Here is a 14888-nt window from a genome sequence, read left to right as displayed (position 1 = left end):
AAAAACAAGAACAATGTAATTCCACATTTAGTAAAAAAAATAGCATATCCACGAGGTGAATGATGAAGAGTGGGGTGAAGCATCTGTCCGTCGATTCGTTCTCGCTTCCGTCCGTCCATGCTTCTGTCTGTGTGACCGTCCGTGTGTCCATAGCCCGTCCGTGCATGCGTCTGTTCGTGCGTCCGTCCCTGCGTTCATCCATGCATCTGCCCCTGCGTCCGTCCATGCGTCCATCTATCCGTGCGGCCATCCATGTGTCCATCCATGCGTCTGTCTGTGTGTCCGTTCGTCCATCTAGTCATCACTCCAAGTACCACCATATTTTCATCATATATTCCACATCTAGAAACACCGCCATCCAGCGGACATTCCAAGGACTAAACGAGAGGTGGCACACGCACACTTTCTTACGGCTTGCGCTTCGTGTCTGCCTCCCATCTTTAACCCCCTCGAGTTTATTGTATATACTAGTTCACTGTATTCATGGCACTGCGGCTCAACGCTCGCTAAACCTTTCTAAAACCAAGGAGGTTACGCCCAGTGGGTATAACATAGCAACCCTTTCTTGTCAGATAGTGCTCAGTGTACATGCTAATGGCTGCTAATGGGGAATGAGAGACATGAGCACTCGGCTTTTAGTTAACGCGCACGCCGTGAACTTCTTATTGTTCAACAAAGCACAGGAGAAATCTCCCACCGGCACCACCTTTCAGGTCAAAGCGTAAAACATGTTGCGAACTACTACGAGGGACAAACAGGTGCTGCTTTAAGGAGCTTCGCCCCTAAAACTCCAATAATAAACACAAAGTGAACAATGAAAAGAGTGCTCAGCTACAAAACCAATGCTATGACATCGGTAGTGGTAAACGTATGAATTGCCGTGTATATGACGTACTTTTCAAGTACTTTCGTAATAATTGTAGAAAAATGAAATTATTGGGCAATGTAAATATGCTAAATACCCATAATATTCCACTGGGATTAAACTTTTGTCACTCTACAAGTTTAAGTGCCACCAACAAATCGGCTTTTCGCGGTCATTAGTTTTTAACTGGACAAACAAGTTCCGCAAGAATAACCTGTAAAATTTTGTCTGAATACAAAGTGCCTTAACGGAATAAAAACGGGGCAGTTTTTTCCTTGCTTCCCATTTCATTAGACCAACAGTTAACTTGTGGACTATTCCGTGCTATATTGCGAGTTACGTTCACGGGCTAATCCGGTCACTGCGAGAATAACAGAACGATCTGAAGCGAGCTAGACAATTAAGGTGCTGGTTATCGCACAAAGCGTACGTAAGAAGCCCTAGACAATGCAATAAGAAGTTACGGCAACTGGGCACTGCGCATGACTTTCCTTTTCACTGCTTTGTTGGACCACAATGCTACCGGTATTCTTTACTTGCACTCTTTTTTCCTATACGACGCACAAGTATATCCTTTCAGTTTTAGTTTTTGAACTGTGCAGACGGTGAAACGATGTGCTATTCGTTTTCGAATCCTCAGGGACGCAGAATGGGGACCAGAAGCCAATTTTCTGAGAGAACGTGGAACTACTATCTGCCCATCTATTATACATTCTGCCTCACAGCTTGTATTTTGTTCCTTGCTCCTAACTTCCAGTATTTCTCTTTCGTGGTGTTCCAGTGTGTATAGCTTGGCCTTCAGGTAATACTCTGTATCTTCTATGTAGGTTCCAGTGTATTAATTTAGTCGTTTTTCTTTCACAAAGCGCTATACGCATGCGGATTCTTATATAACTGTAGAGAGAATGAATGAAATTGTTTTTCCCAACAACTATTGCACCAAATTTGGTGAGCATTATTGAAACTGGTCTTATGAAAATTCTAGGAGCTTTGATAAATATCATAATAACGAACCGGTCGAATATGTTTCAATTCTTAAAAATACGCATAAAATAACCGATGTTTTTTGGCTGCGAATAAACTCCAAAAAAGCAAGAATTACGTTCAGCTCTTATTACCACGTGTATATCTGCCCACGTTCGTGTTAAAGGTACCGTCAACACCTTTAACACGGGCACTTTGATGCGTGACCAGGGCTAGTTTGTTTAATGTCAGCCGCAAAGTGCTGGGACCTTTTACCGAGAAAATACCTCGGTAGGCTTTGACTACCTCGGCATGTATATGGTTAGCATCTTGACCACGGAATGCAAACGTACGCGGTGTCAGTGTCAATCAAACTGTTGCAAAACACGTGGTGGAGCGTTCGTGTCAAAGGTGCAGATGGCTGTGCATAACTCTATTTAAAAAAAGAAAGGAAAATAGGAGGAAAAGAATGGCAGGGAGGTGAACCAGCCTATAGGCAGCCAATTTGCTACCCTGCACATGGGAGGCGGATGGGGGAGATGAAAGAGAAGAGAGGGAGGAAAGGCTCACTACCTATCTTTAGGAAATACGCACGACATGTGGCTCTTGAACAGGAATATAACGAGGCTCTTTATTATAAGTCATTCATGTGGGATATTTGGAAGTGGCAAGAAAGATTCGTATAACTACTACGTTTCTTTTAGTGGGGGCCAGGATGCAGGTGAAGAAACATTTCACGCGAAACAACAATGGTGCAGCTCCCGAAGAGCAATGTGTATTTGTCGACGAATTATATATGCGACTTCAATGTAGACTTCCCACATCGCTACGCAAGAAAACACCGACTTAAATAAACTTTAATTACATCGAAGCAAAAGTTCTTTAGTTCAAACAAACTATTTAGCCATTGCTAAAACAGCCTTATGAAAATTACCTTCAAAGGAGTTTTTCTTTTATTTTCTTTAGGAAACCTTCATTACGTGTTGTTGTTGACACTATTAGTGATGTTTTTTAACTTTGAAAGCACGTAGTTGTGAGGATGAAGCAGGCTGTGCACGCCTGCGAAAAAACGAATTTTTTAATTATGTTAAGAAGCGCCCGAGAAACAAAAAATGAAAGTACAAGCAGTACATGCTGTAAGCTGATAGCTGTGAAGACCGCGTTGGCCATCAATCAACTGCCAATAGGTAGAGGTGGTTCTATGCAATGCTGTCGAAGATTGCAGCGTTATATCTGGTGACTGTGCCAGCTATCGGCATAAAAAAAAAACACGTGGCTGATTCCTTTTTTTTTTTCAGGAATCTACATAACACGAAAGCAAAACGTGTGTTCTCAGAGGTAGTTCAGCGTTTATTGGGCAATGTATTGCTATAAGGGTGAAAGAGAGTGAACGCTACAGCGAGAAATTGCAACGTCACGCGAAGAACGGCAAGCAGTTCGAAACTTTCAGTGCGTACCTCAAGCAGTAAGCAAGCCCGATATGAGCATACGCATGGCGAATTCGGATAACCACCTGTAACAGCTCAACTTCAAGCGCACCGCTCAAACAGAAAAAAAGGACGCACAAAACGAAGGCACACGTATACACAAGACGAGCGCGAACAACTGTCACAATTCTTACTTCTTGTGTGGGCAGCGTGCTTCTTTCGCAAACGCGGCCGTGGCAGCGAGTGTAGTCACCTTCGTGATTTTTTGCAGGCACTCTGACTTCAAAGAAAACATTTGGTAGAAACAGAAGGGTACAAATCACCCAAATTCTGACATAAGCTCGTGCGCTACTGAGCGACCACACCAGACACACTCTGCGCAAGTTGACCACGCCATGTGGATACACGTGCGGTGGGCGGGGCGATGACCTTTTCAGCGAGTGCACCCCTACGCACATTTTTCGCACGATGACGCTACTGATTACGAAAATGCGATGAAACTTCTGAGCTCTGAGGACCGCGAACGATGCATGGTGTATACAAATGGCTTGCCGTTAGCATTTTTGACGATTTCGCACCACGTCCTATAAATGGCTTGCGCCATGCGCTGCGCATTGAAAGGTCGCTAATTCGACACACCGCAACAGGCGTGTTTTATTCAGTTTTTTTTCTTAGCTATTCATTTGAATATATTTTACAACGTCATGTCCGTGACGGAAGTACGTGGGCGGAGCCATGGCGGAGCCCGGCATAAAACACTTTCATGCTGATACCTACTCGCGACCCACCCTGAATCTTAACAGAATGATTTAAAACAATCGCGAAACTTTTCACACGCTGCGGCGTGATCAACGCCGAGTGTTGCTAACTGTTGATAGGGATGAAACACAAATGCATGAAATTAAAACACGCGTGGTCATATACTTACGTCACTGGCAGTTCTGTTGAGCTGTCTGTCAAGTCGCTTTCTTATGGGAAAACACAACTGCATGTTTTCTGCGCGGAAATATCTGATCCTGCATTGACATGTTCGAGCACTTCTGTGTGAACGAAAGAGGTAATTTCAAACCATTGTAGAAAGGGTTAAATTAATTGAGCGGAACGCCAATTTCTACGATAGTTGTGGTGGGCGTTTGTAATTTTTAATGATCACTCGCTAGTCCGGAGACTCCCGAATCGTAAACAGACGTTTCTTCCCGAAGGAAATTGTAGGGGGCGCACATGATGAATATTTTAAAGCCATATAAAGCTACAAAACATTGCACGTTATTTAGGTCTCTGGTAGTAGCACTCACACATCAGCGTTCGCCTACCTTTTTGCATTTCTTAGGTTAGCTATGCGCTTGTCGTGCTTCCATAGTGAATCTCAGAGGCAACCTAGAAAGAAGAGCATGATGGCGATCTGTTCTGCCAGATGTCGCCTCAAACTAAGCTGCTCACGAAAACACCAACCCCCCTTTTTTTTCAGACTACTCATATGATTGTTTTCATTGCTCAATCTGACAGCTAAATGGCTATTTTAATAAGGATTATGCTCTCATAGCTTATACATCCAATATAGCGAATTGCTTAAACCAAAAACATAAATTTCACTGCAAGTGTATATTTTGGATATTTTTTGAATACTCCTGAAAATATGGAAATTTTCAACCACAAACGCTTAGAAAAAAATGTGTGTTAATGTGTGCTTGCGCTACTAATAAATGCAATGAGCACGTCTGAAGCCCAAATAAATATTCGAACCAAAAGGGGAGCTAAGCAACGTGCAAAACGATAAAATTCTTGGACCAGATGTTGCAGTGAAAAATGCTGCAACCTAACACAGCCTTGTAGCAACCATATACTGCAACGTAAAAAGAAAAGCGGTAGTGTTGGCGTATATTTACTGCAAATGCGTGGGGCTTACGTGAGAGAGAGAGATAAAGATGCAAGGAAAGGCAGGGAGGTTAACCAGACGCGCATCCGGTTTGCTACCCTGCACTGGGGAAGAGATAAAGGAGAGAAAAGAGGTTGCAGAGAGATGAGAAGGTACACACAATCACGAGCACACTCGGGGACCACACACAGTCTACAGGCGGTCGCTCAGGTTTGTTGACTTTAGGTAATGTAGCAGTGCTTTAGTTGCTTTCTGCGCAACTGAGGCAGATGCCCAAGGTCCTAGTATCTTCTGCACACAAAATGGTCCGGGGTCAAGTTGATTCAAAACCATCCGGAGCTGGCTTCGCTGTGTGTCGTAGCAAGCGCAGCTGCACAGGACGTGTTCGATGGTCTCCTCAGCTCCGCAGAAGTCGCATGTAGAGGTGTCTGCCATACCAATGCGAAAGGAGTACACCTTTGTAAATGCAACACCCAACCAAAGGCGGCATAATAGTGTCGCATCGGAGCGGGAAAGTTGTGATGGTAGCTTTAGCTTGAGCGAAGGATCCAGTTCATAAAATTGACACCTTTGGAAGCTGGTAGACGACCAGAACGTACGTGTCAGATCTCGAGCCAGCAGGTAAAGTTGTCTTGCTGCATCATTCCTTGATAGAGGAATCAGAACCACATGGGTTCCTTCATGGGCTGAGTGGGCTGCATCATCGGCTAATTGATTTCCGGTAATACCGATATGTCCAGGCAGCCATTGATATATAATATCATGCCCTCGTGCTAGAGCTTCATGATAGCAATGTCTTATTTCTTGTACCAATTGGTCATGACTCCTCCTACGCATGGCAGACTGCAAACTCTGAAGCGCTGCCTTCGAATCACAGAATATGACCCATTTTCCTGGACGTTCTTGAACGAGATATTGTAAAGCAGCCCTTATAGCAGCAAGCTCTGATGCCGTAGATGTAGTCATATGCGACAACTTAAACTTGATTGTCATTGCTGCAGCCGGAATTACAGCGGCACCTGATGAGCTGATGGACGAGATGGACCCATCAGTGTATATCTGCGTTCGGTCTAAGTACAACTCATGTAATAATAGCAGTGTTGCTTGCTTCAATGCTACTCTGGAGTGATTGCTTTTCTTTTTGATTCCCGGAATTTCTAGACGTACTTGCGGCTGGTCGAGGCACCACAAAGGACATGCCATTCTCGCAGCTGGCGTATAACCTGATGGAATGCTGTTTAGGTGCTTGGCTATGACGTCTGAAAACGTAGCTCGTGGTCTTCCGGATGGTAGAAGGGCCGAGTGGTGGTCGGGGACACGGCTAGCATGTCGAATGTGCGCTCTGAGGCAATCCACAACTCTATATGTCCTGACCGGATGGTCTTTGGCAAGCATGATTGTGGCATAAGTAGAAGCGCATCGGGGCAGTCCTAGGCAGATACGCAGTGCCTGACCCTGCAAACTCTCCAATGAATGAGTATTGGATTTGCAAGTGTTAGTCAGTATCGGCAAGCTGTAGCGCAATAGACCCAGAAATAGGGCCCTGTACAGCTGTAGCATGGAGGCCACAGAAGTTCCCCATGCTTTCCCGCACATGAATTTCATTATATGCACAATAGATAGCAGTCTCTTCTTCAAGTACGCACAATGTGGGCTCCACGAAAGACTTCTGTCGATTATTATGCCCAGGAAACGATGCGTCCGTGCATATTGGACACTCTGCCCATTGATGTAAACAGGGTATGGCGTCATTGGTTTGCGTGTAAACGCCATCAACGCGCACTTCACAGTTGATATAGTTAGGCCTTGTTTCTGAAGGTAGGCTGTTGTGAGGGTTGCTGCCCGCATTATTCGTGCACGCACCTGAGGGCGAGTAACTGCAGCACTCCAGAGGCAAATATCATCGGCGTATATGGATAGGCACACCGACTTTGGCAGAACCTTCACGAGACCAATGAGGGCCACATTGAACAATGTGGGGCTTAAAACACCTCCCTGAGGTACTCCGCAGTAGGTGTAATGTTCAGCAGTTGTACCCTCATATGTTTGCACAAAGAAACCCCTGCCAGTTATATAATCTTTTATCCATTGAAACATTCGTCCACCAATTCCCATTTCTGCGAGAGAAGTGAGGATGGCATCGTGAGCTACATTGTCATATGCACCCTTCACGTCAAGAAAGAGTGCCACTGATATGCGCTTGCGACTTTTTTCTTGTTGCACAAATGTCGATAAGTCAAGGACACAGTCGATGGAGGAGCGGCCCCGACGAAAGCCTGCCATGCAAGAAGGGTATTTGTTGTATCGTTCCAAGTACCACTCGAGACGAAATAGAACCATTCTTTCCATCACTTTTCCAAGGCAGCTTGCGAGGGCAATAGGGCGATATGCTGTGAAGTCCAATGGTGATTTTCCCGATTTCAAAAGTGGTATTAATCGACTTATTTTCCATTCTCGGGGAACACTGCCGCTGAGCCAGGAGTTGTTGAAGAATGTTAAAAGTTCTTTTCTGGCTTTTTGTCCAAGGTGTCCCAACGCACTATAAGTAATACCATCAGGATCTGGCGATGACATGCGCTTAGAAGCGACTAACGCACCTTCCAGTTCTTCCATGGTGAATGGAATGTCCATTTCTGGTAATCGCGTCTCAGGAACGATCACGGCGTCGATGCTCTCGTTCATAATATTCCCGGCAACTCTCGTGCAAAATTCTTCAGCCACCTCGAGTTCTGTTTTTCCATGATGGAGTGCCAAAGCTTTAAAAGGGTGCCGTTGTTGCGGAGAGGAGCGAAGACCACGAACTGTTCTCCAGATATATGACAGCGGTTTATGAGGGTCTAGAGATTCGCAGAATGCTTTCCAGCGTTCGCTCTCCAGCTTGTAAATGCGTCGTTGAATCTTTTTCTGGAGCTGCCTTGCTTCCCTCAGATCGTAAATTGATCTTGTGCGTCTGTATCGTCGTTCAGCACGCCTTCGTATAGCTCGTAATTTTTCCAGTTCGATGTCAAACTGTGTTACTTTAGACGAAAATGGTAATTTACATTTGGACGCTTGCATAGCTTCCACTATGGTATTTTCCAGGCTGCAGGCGAGGCCTTCCTGGCAAGCGTTCTCAACACGCGATGCAAATCGACCAGTCAGTGCCAATTGCAACATTGGAAGAGAAATTTTTTATGATACCATTGATCGTCACGTAGGTGGGTATGTGATCACTCCCATGAGTCTCAATATCGCAAAACCATTTAACGTTGTGAGAGAAGCACCGTGACACCAATGTCAGGTCAAGGCAACTGCCATACGTGAGACCCCGCAGATATGTGGGGGTACCATCGTTCATGATGGAAAGGTCGTAATTTGAAGCGAATGTAACAATGTTCCGGCCCCTGGCATTCATCCTAGTGCTCCCCCAAAGCATGTGATGGGCGTTGAAGTCACCGGTGATGATCCAAGGCCCATCGGTCCTCATTAGGATGTCTTTTAATCTGTCGCAGTCAAATCGCGATGACGGAGATATATATCCACCAATAAGCGTGAACGAAACTGCATCCTTCTTTACACAAAGACACACGTACTGATTGTCGTCATTTGAACTTATTGGGTGCGAAAGATATGTCAAGTCTGTGCGAATGTAAACAATTACTTTGCTTCGTTCTTCGCAAGCGGCTGAACAAAAAGCTTCATAACCGGACAATCTATAAGGCGTTGATACGTTTGGTTCAAATATGACAAGTATAGGGAATTGATTGGCCCGAACAAATTGGCGAAAGTCCGAGATACGAGACTTCATGCCTCTGGCATTCCACTGAAAAATTGACGCACTTTTAACTTCAGTGCGGAAGATGAGATTTTGTTGGGCTATTGTACTTATACGACGTTAGCAAGAACTGGATTCAGTGCATTCAGTATTTGCAGTGCACTCTTAGCTGACGGAGATTGTATGCTGCTCAGTAGCGTGCGAATCGTGGCAAATAATGATTGCACGATTGCAGTCACTTGCCTGTCTTGGTTGGAAAAATCTCGAACCGGGATCGCGGACTGGCCGTAATGAAACTCCTTCGGTTCGCTTGATGCTGCTTCCCTTTGAAGTGCAGGCCACTCTGTCGCAGTTAGGGTATGCTCACTGGCTTTGTCCTTTACAGCCTTTCCCACATCATGTGGTCTGGGAGGCAAAGGAGGTGGTACTGATGAGGGATCTGGCAAACGTGTCGAGGAGGTAGCGGGCTTCCTTGAAGACCGACGTCGACGTGAACGATGCCTTCTGACTTTAGCTGCGGCTTCTCGATGAGATGAGTGGTCGCGCACCATCTCCTTCAAGATGGCAATTTCCTTCTGAATCCGCGGGCAGTCCTTCGATGTGGCTTCATGGGATCCATTGCAATTAGAGCATTTCTTGACAGTTGCGACGCACTTATCCGCTTCATGGGGTTCGGCGCCGCGGTGGCATACCACCGAATTCTCGCAGACGCTGCTCACATGTCCAAGTTTCTTGCATTTACGGCACTGGAGAGGCTTTGGAATGAAAGGCCGCTCAGCATGTCTGAAGTATCTCACCTTCACATGAGAGGGGAGGGATGTGCTCTTAAACGCAATCTTCACACAGCGAGACTTGCCTAGCCGGGTGACATCAACAATTGGAGTATCAGTTGTTGACTTGACAAGAAATTGTAAGTCATTATAGGAAATAGCCACATCTATGTCGTAGATCACGCCGGTTACTACATCACATCCCAAGGGAACATGAGAGCGCACCTGGTTGCCGTCCAAGTCAGTTACACTGCGCAGAACGCCCAACGCGCTTGCGTGCAAAACGTCCACAGCCAGCATATTCTTTCTGGCGTTCACTCTTATGTCCGTGATCTCATTTGGCACGAGCGTTTCCAGAGACCTCGACACAGACTGTCTGTTAAGGCGTTTCATGCTGACGGTAGGAAGTGCAGGCAGAAACAGGATGGTATAAGTGTTTGATTTTGGCGCTTCACTTACAGTTTGAATAGTTGAGGATGAGGATGTCCTCATGTTCCTCCTCTTCGCTTTGCGGCTCAGCACAGGCTGGAAACCGTCATCTGAAAATTCCTCACTGCTGAGATAGTAAGCACGAGTATCTTCACTGTCGCTGTCACTCGCTTGTCCCATCCGCTTCCTGGAGGCGGCCGCCGCTGACGCCGCTGGTGCCGGCAGGCGCCCGGGGTGGTCTACTTCCATCCCCTCCAAGGGGGCAGCGAAAACTGATCAACAGACTTAAATTACAACTGAAATACGCCGGAGTTAGCAGAAGTAGCTCCTATTCAAAACACACTTCTTCGTCTTCCTGGGGCTCACGTGAAATTTGCAGTAAACGTGGCGGACGCCTTATGAGTCAAGAATAGCTGCTGCTGATCAATGCGCGTTTCGTGTGATAAAGCTGCTATATAAGTTTTGTTATAACAGGGCAAGAAGAAAAATAATGCAGTGACAGACGGCACATCGTTTCTGTAATATGACTACTAAATGTGCCTGCATCGAATAGTCTCTGCTCACACTCAAAACATAAAGACCTTGACAATATAAGGCAAGTTAACATCTACGACTACCACCGCTTGCATGGCCATTTACTACTGGCGACAAGAAAGGCGACTGAAGGCAACCAATGTTTTCATGGTGGTTTTCGGACGTCAAACCACGCATATCGGTCATCGATCTTTTGCATGAGTCGATGCATGGCCAAGCGTCCCAGCAGGTGTTTCGTTTCAAATTATAGAGTCCAGCGCGTTCCTGAACAATTACGTTATTGTAGAAAGAATTGTGATGTATTTCACGATATGCCTGAAACAAAAAAGCAACGTGTCTATGTTTTGCCTTGTCATCGTATCTCAACCGCAATTCTGAGGGCAAAGACAAAGCGAGTGGGCCGAGAACAAAAACCCCTTTGCCTTCGGCAAGAAAGCACATCCAATTTCCGCATTCATTAGTCCTCATTAGTCTCCCAGACTTTTTTTGCGTAGTCGACAAAGAAAAGGTTTGGCGTTTCATTTGTCAGCTGCCGCTTCGAACACCACCTTCCACGACACGTTTCTTGTATTGCTTAGGAAAGTACGCCTTAACATCATGAAAAGCCTCGACCGTGTGGTAGCTTTTGTTAAGGATAAAGTCAGCGCGCTTGTGTGGCGCCAAGAAAATCAATTACGTGCAGGAGCTGTCTTTTGTACCCGAGGGTAAATTGCCGAGTCGTCAAGTTCAGTGTAAGCACCGACGCAAAAACAGAATCGAATTCCGCGGTTGTCGCAGTGTCGTTAGCATTCGGGGAGTGCGCGAAAAGAGAGACTGCATTAATGAAGCCCGGAGATATTGTCACTATATTGGGTCAAGATCGCTTACATAACCTTCCCAGTGGCGCTGTGTACAACTACACACCAACTTCGGTGGTGCTTCATGCATCGCGTGTTTCTCCAAATGGTTTTAAATGCAGTGTGCACATTTGTGCAGGCTTCCTGAGTAGACAGCTAGCAGTGATTTAACTTAACTCTGCTGTGTATTGCTTCAGGTTAGCACTTGAATTGAGACACTACCACGGTCGTTGCGCCGAGTTTCTGGACCAAATCCAAGACTATTTACTTCCTTGCTCTAACCTAATACAACCAAAAACAAACTGTGCATACATGCTGTGCCAAATATTTGGTTATCTTATGTATAAGCTCAAGCTGACTGAGTGCAGAATAACAAGATCTTTATTTACACGATAAGTCACCCTAATTATTGGAACTCACTCAGCACAACACATTCCTTCATTTTCACTGTTGAAATGTTTTTTGGTTGCCTTGGAATTATGCCTTGCGAGTTTTACGCTCAAGTAGCCAGTGTACCTTATTTAACGCCCGATAGGGTGTGCACAAACTCACGTCAGACATAGATTACTCGAGTCAGGCAAAAAATGAATGATGCATATGCCGTGGTTTCTCCCGAATACGTTGCCCATGATGTGCAGATACAATAGGCTAAAACTGCTTGGTTTAATTATGCACTCGTTCAAGATGTCTTGAAGGCCAAAAGCCTTCCCTTCTTTTTTTCGGTGACTGCGACAGTGCCGTTGGTATCGTTATGTGACGTCACGATGACGTCATTATCATCCTGCTACGTTACGTCATACTATAATGTTATACATTCATGATGCATCGAGGTCAGCAAACTTTGGCTACGTCGTCGGCCCGCACACACGTACTTTGGTATCCCCGGTCGTTTCATGTACTATTAGCGTCAAATGAAACCCGAACAGCGATTCTGATTATTTGATTGATTCTTTGATTGATATGTGCGCTTTAACATCCCAAAACCACCATATGATTATGAGAGACGCCGTAATGGAGGGCTCCGGAAATTTCGACCACCTGGGGTTCTTTAACGTGCACCCACATCTGAGCACACAGGCCTACAGCATTTCCGCCTCCATCGGAAATGCAACCGCAGCAGGCAGGATTCAAACCCGTGACCTGCGGGTCAGCAGCCGAGTACCTTAGCCACTAGACCACCGCGGCGGGGCAACCCAAACAGCGGCAAGCCTTCGTGATGGTATAGTGCGCGCCGTTCATTCATTCTCATGGACCGGCACGCATACGCGCAGAGCTGCCAAACCCGATGTGTGCGCCAGACAATTGCAATAACTGGATGACGTGCGCTCTATCATCGTTAAGGCTTGTCATTGTTCGGGTCTCATTCCATGTTGATACTAAATTTACTACTTTTTTTGTCATTTGTAGTGACGCTGCCCTGCCGCAGTGTGTAGACCTATCTCGCAATTTCTGAACGCAATGAATGTAAGCCCTAATAATTCTTATAAAGTCACCTACATAACATATTGACGGTCAAAGCGCCTTTCGCTCTTTAACAAATTATGTTGTAGGCCCGTGTGCTCAGATTTGGGCGCACGTTAAAAACCCAAGGGGGTCGAAATTTCTGGAGGCCTTCACTACGGCATCTCTCATAATTATATGGTGGCTTTGGGACGTGAAACCCCAAATATCAATCGATCAATCATTAAGGAGTTCTTGGCATTCGAAAATACTGCAAGCCAGAAACGGACAAAAAAAAGGTGATTAAGATAGAGAGAACTTAAAGATAAAAAAAAGAGAAGAAAGATAGGCAACTGAAAAGAAAACAACACAGTGACCTAAAAACTGTGAGAAAGAGATTGAAAAACAGGAAAAAATAAAAATAAAAAGAAACAAGTAAGGCTGGCTAGTTCACTGCTTTTTCAGGATTGGTGCTACTAGTGTTAAACTAACTTAATTTTCTCCCTTTTTGTCGAGGTGTTTCTCGTTGTTAAGTCGTAAAAATTTAAGACCCAATAATAATAGTCAAAACGTCTCGTTTTATGCAATCATTTTTGTAACGGCACGACGCACCCTGATGACACTCACGTGACGGAATTGTCTGGATAGGCGTTCGAGCAGCCATAAAAAAGAAAAATAAAGCGAGGAAAAATCTACTGTGTGTCTTTGCGTGTTTAAAAAAAGTGGTTAAGAATAAGAGTACTTGAATTTCTACTACGAGAGAGACTTGTTATAATCACAAACTAGCAGGAAGCTTGGCACCAGTACTGTCTATGACATGCAATTAATTCGCCTTCACCTTGTTGCCTTTATTGTCAGCCCCGCCTTGAGCTGTCAATTAATGCCTGCTGAAACAACGCGCCATGCAATACGCGACAAAAGCCCGAGGTGGTCGGTTATTGTTAACAATTTAGCACGGCCTTTTGTTTAAACGGACGTCCTGGGTGGTAGTAGTTCTTGTGTCGGATGTTGGATGTTACGAAGGCGCGAAAATGAGGGAGCGAGAAAACATCATCGCTAGGGACGACGCGAGTGATTAGACGGCACGTTATATTCATTCGTGTATTTTTGTGCCTGACAGTGCCTTAGCCTCTGGACGTCCTTCGGTGCCACCCGAACGGAACATCAGTGGCTGATCGTCAAAGCAACAGGAAAGAAGCGATAATTCATATGTCCTTCCAGCGTGCCCTTTCTGATGGCACTTGCATTTATTTCGCGTTCTCACTTGCATTTTGCAGTTATTCTTTTCTTCTAGCATTTTCGGGCACGTGTAAATCTCTTACACACGTATATTTAGCACATCCCACATACCTTGGGAATCAGCGTTATGCAAAGCATACGGAGTGAAAATGACCATGTTGTATTCTTTTTCATTTAGCGCTAAATATACGTGAAATTGTTGCACGCATAGGCATCTGTTGAAGAGTTACAGATGTTTGTATTGCCCATTGTTTTCATTTGTGCAATGATATAATAATAAGAGCATGAGTAATATTAGCAGAAGCGATAATCTGATGTGAAGTGCTGGATCTCGCGAGGATGGTAGCCTTGACACTGATTCCTAAATCTACGTCAGCGCGTAGCAACTAACTGCAATTGACATTAGCCCGACGGGAGGGCTGCATCATAGGAGTACATATGAAATGTTTAAAAAACTGGATAGCCAGCAATGCAACCGCAATGGATGTCTATTTGAAACATAGTTCAGAAACCTGGCCTGGCTCTGCTGTAGAATACTTGATTGCCATGCAGAATGCTTGGATTCAATTCTTACAGTAACATTGACATTTATTCGGTGCATTCGTCAAGTTAACACTGCCGATATTAGGTTTTTTCTTCTTCACACTGACGCGTTAAAATTGTCCACGTGTGTTCTCGTCATTCCTGGGTGGGCATGAAGTGTCAATCACCTGTGGAATACACCCCCATACCAGTAGCACATACCCACCTGTGAG

The sequence above is a fragment of the Rhipicephalus microplus genome, chromosome 8 (assembly GCF_043290135.1).
Source record: "Rhipicephalus microplus isolate Deutch F79 chromosome 8, USDA_Rmic, whole genome shotgun sequence".
In the NCBI taxonomy this organism is placed as follows: Eukaryota; Metazoa; Arthropoda; class Arachnida; order Ixodida; family Ixodidae; genus Rhipicephalus; species Rhipicephalus microplus.
This window is presented reverse-complemented; position numbering follows the sequence as displayed.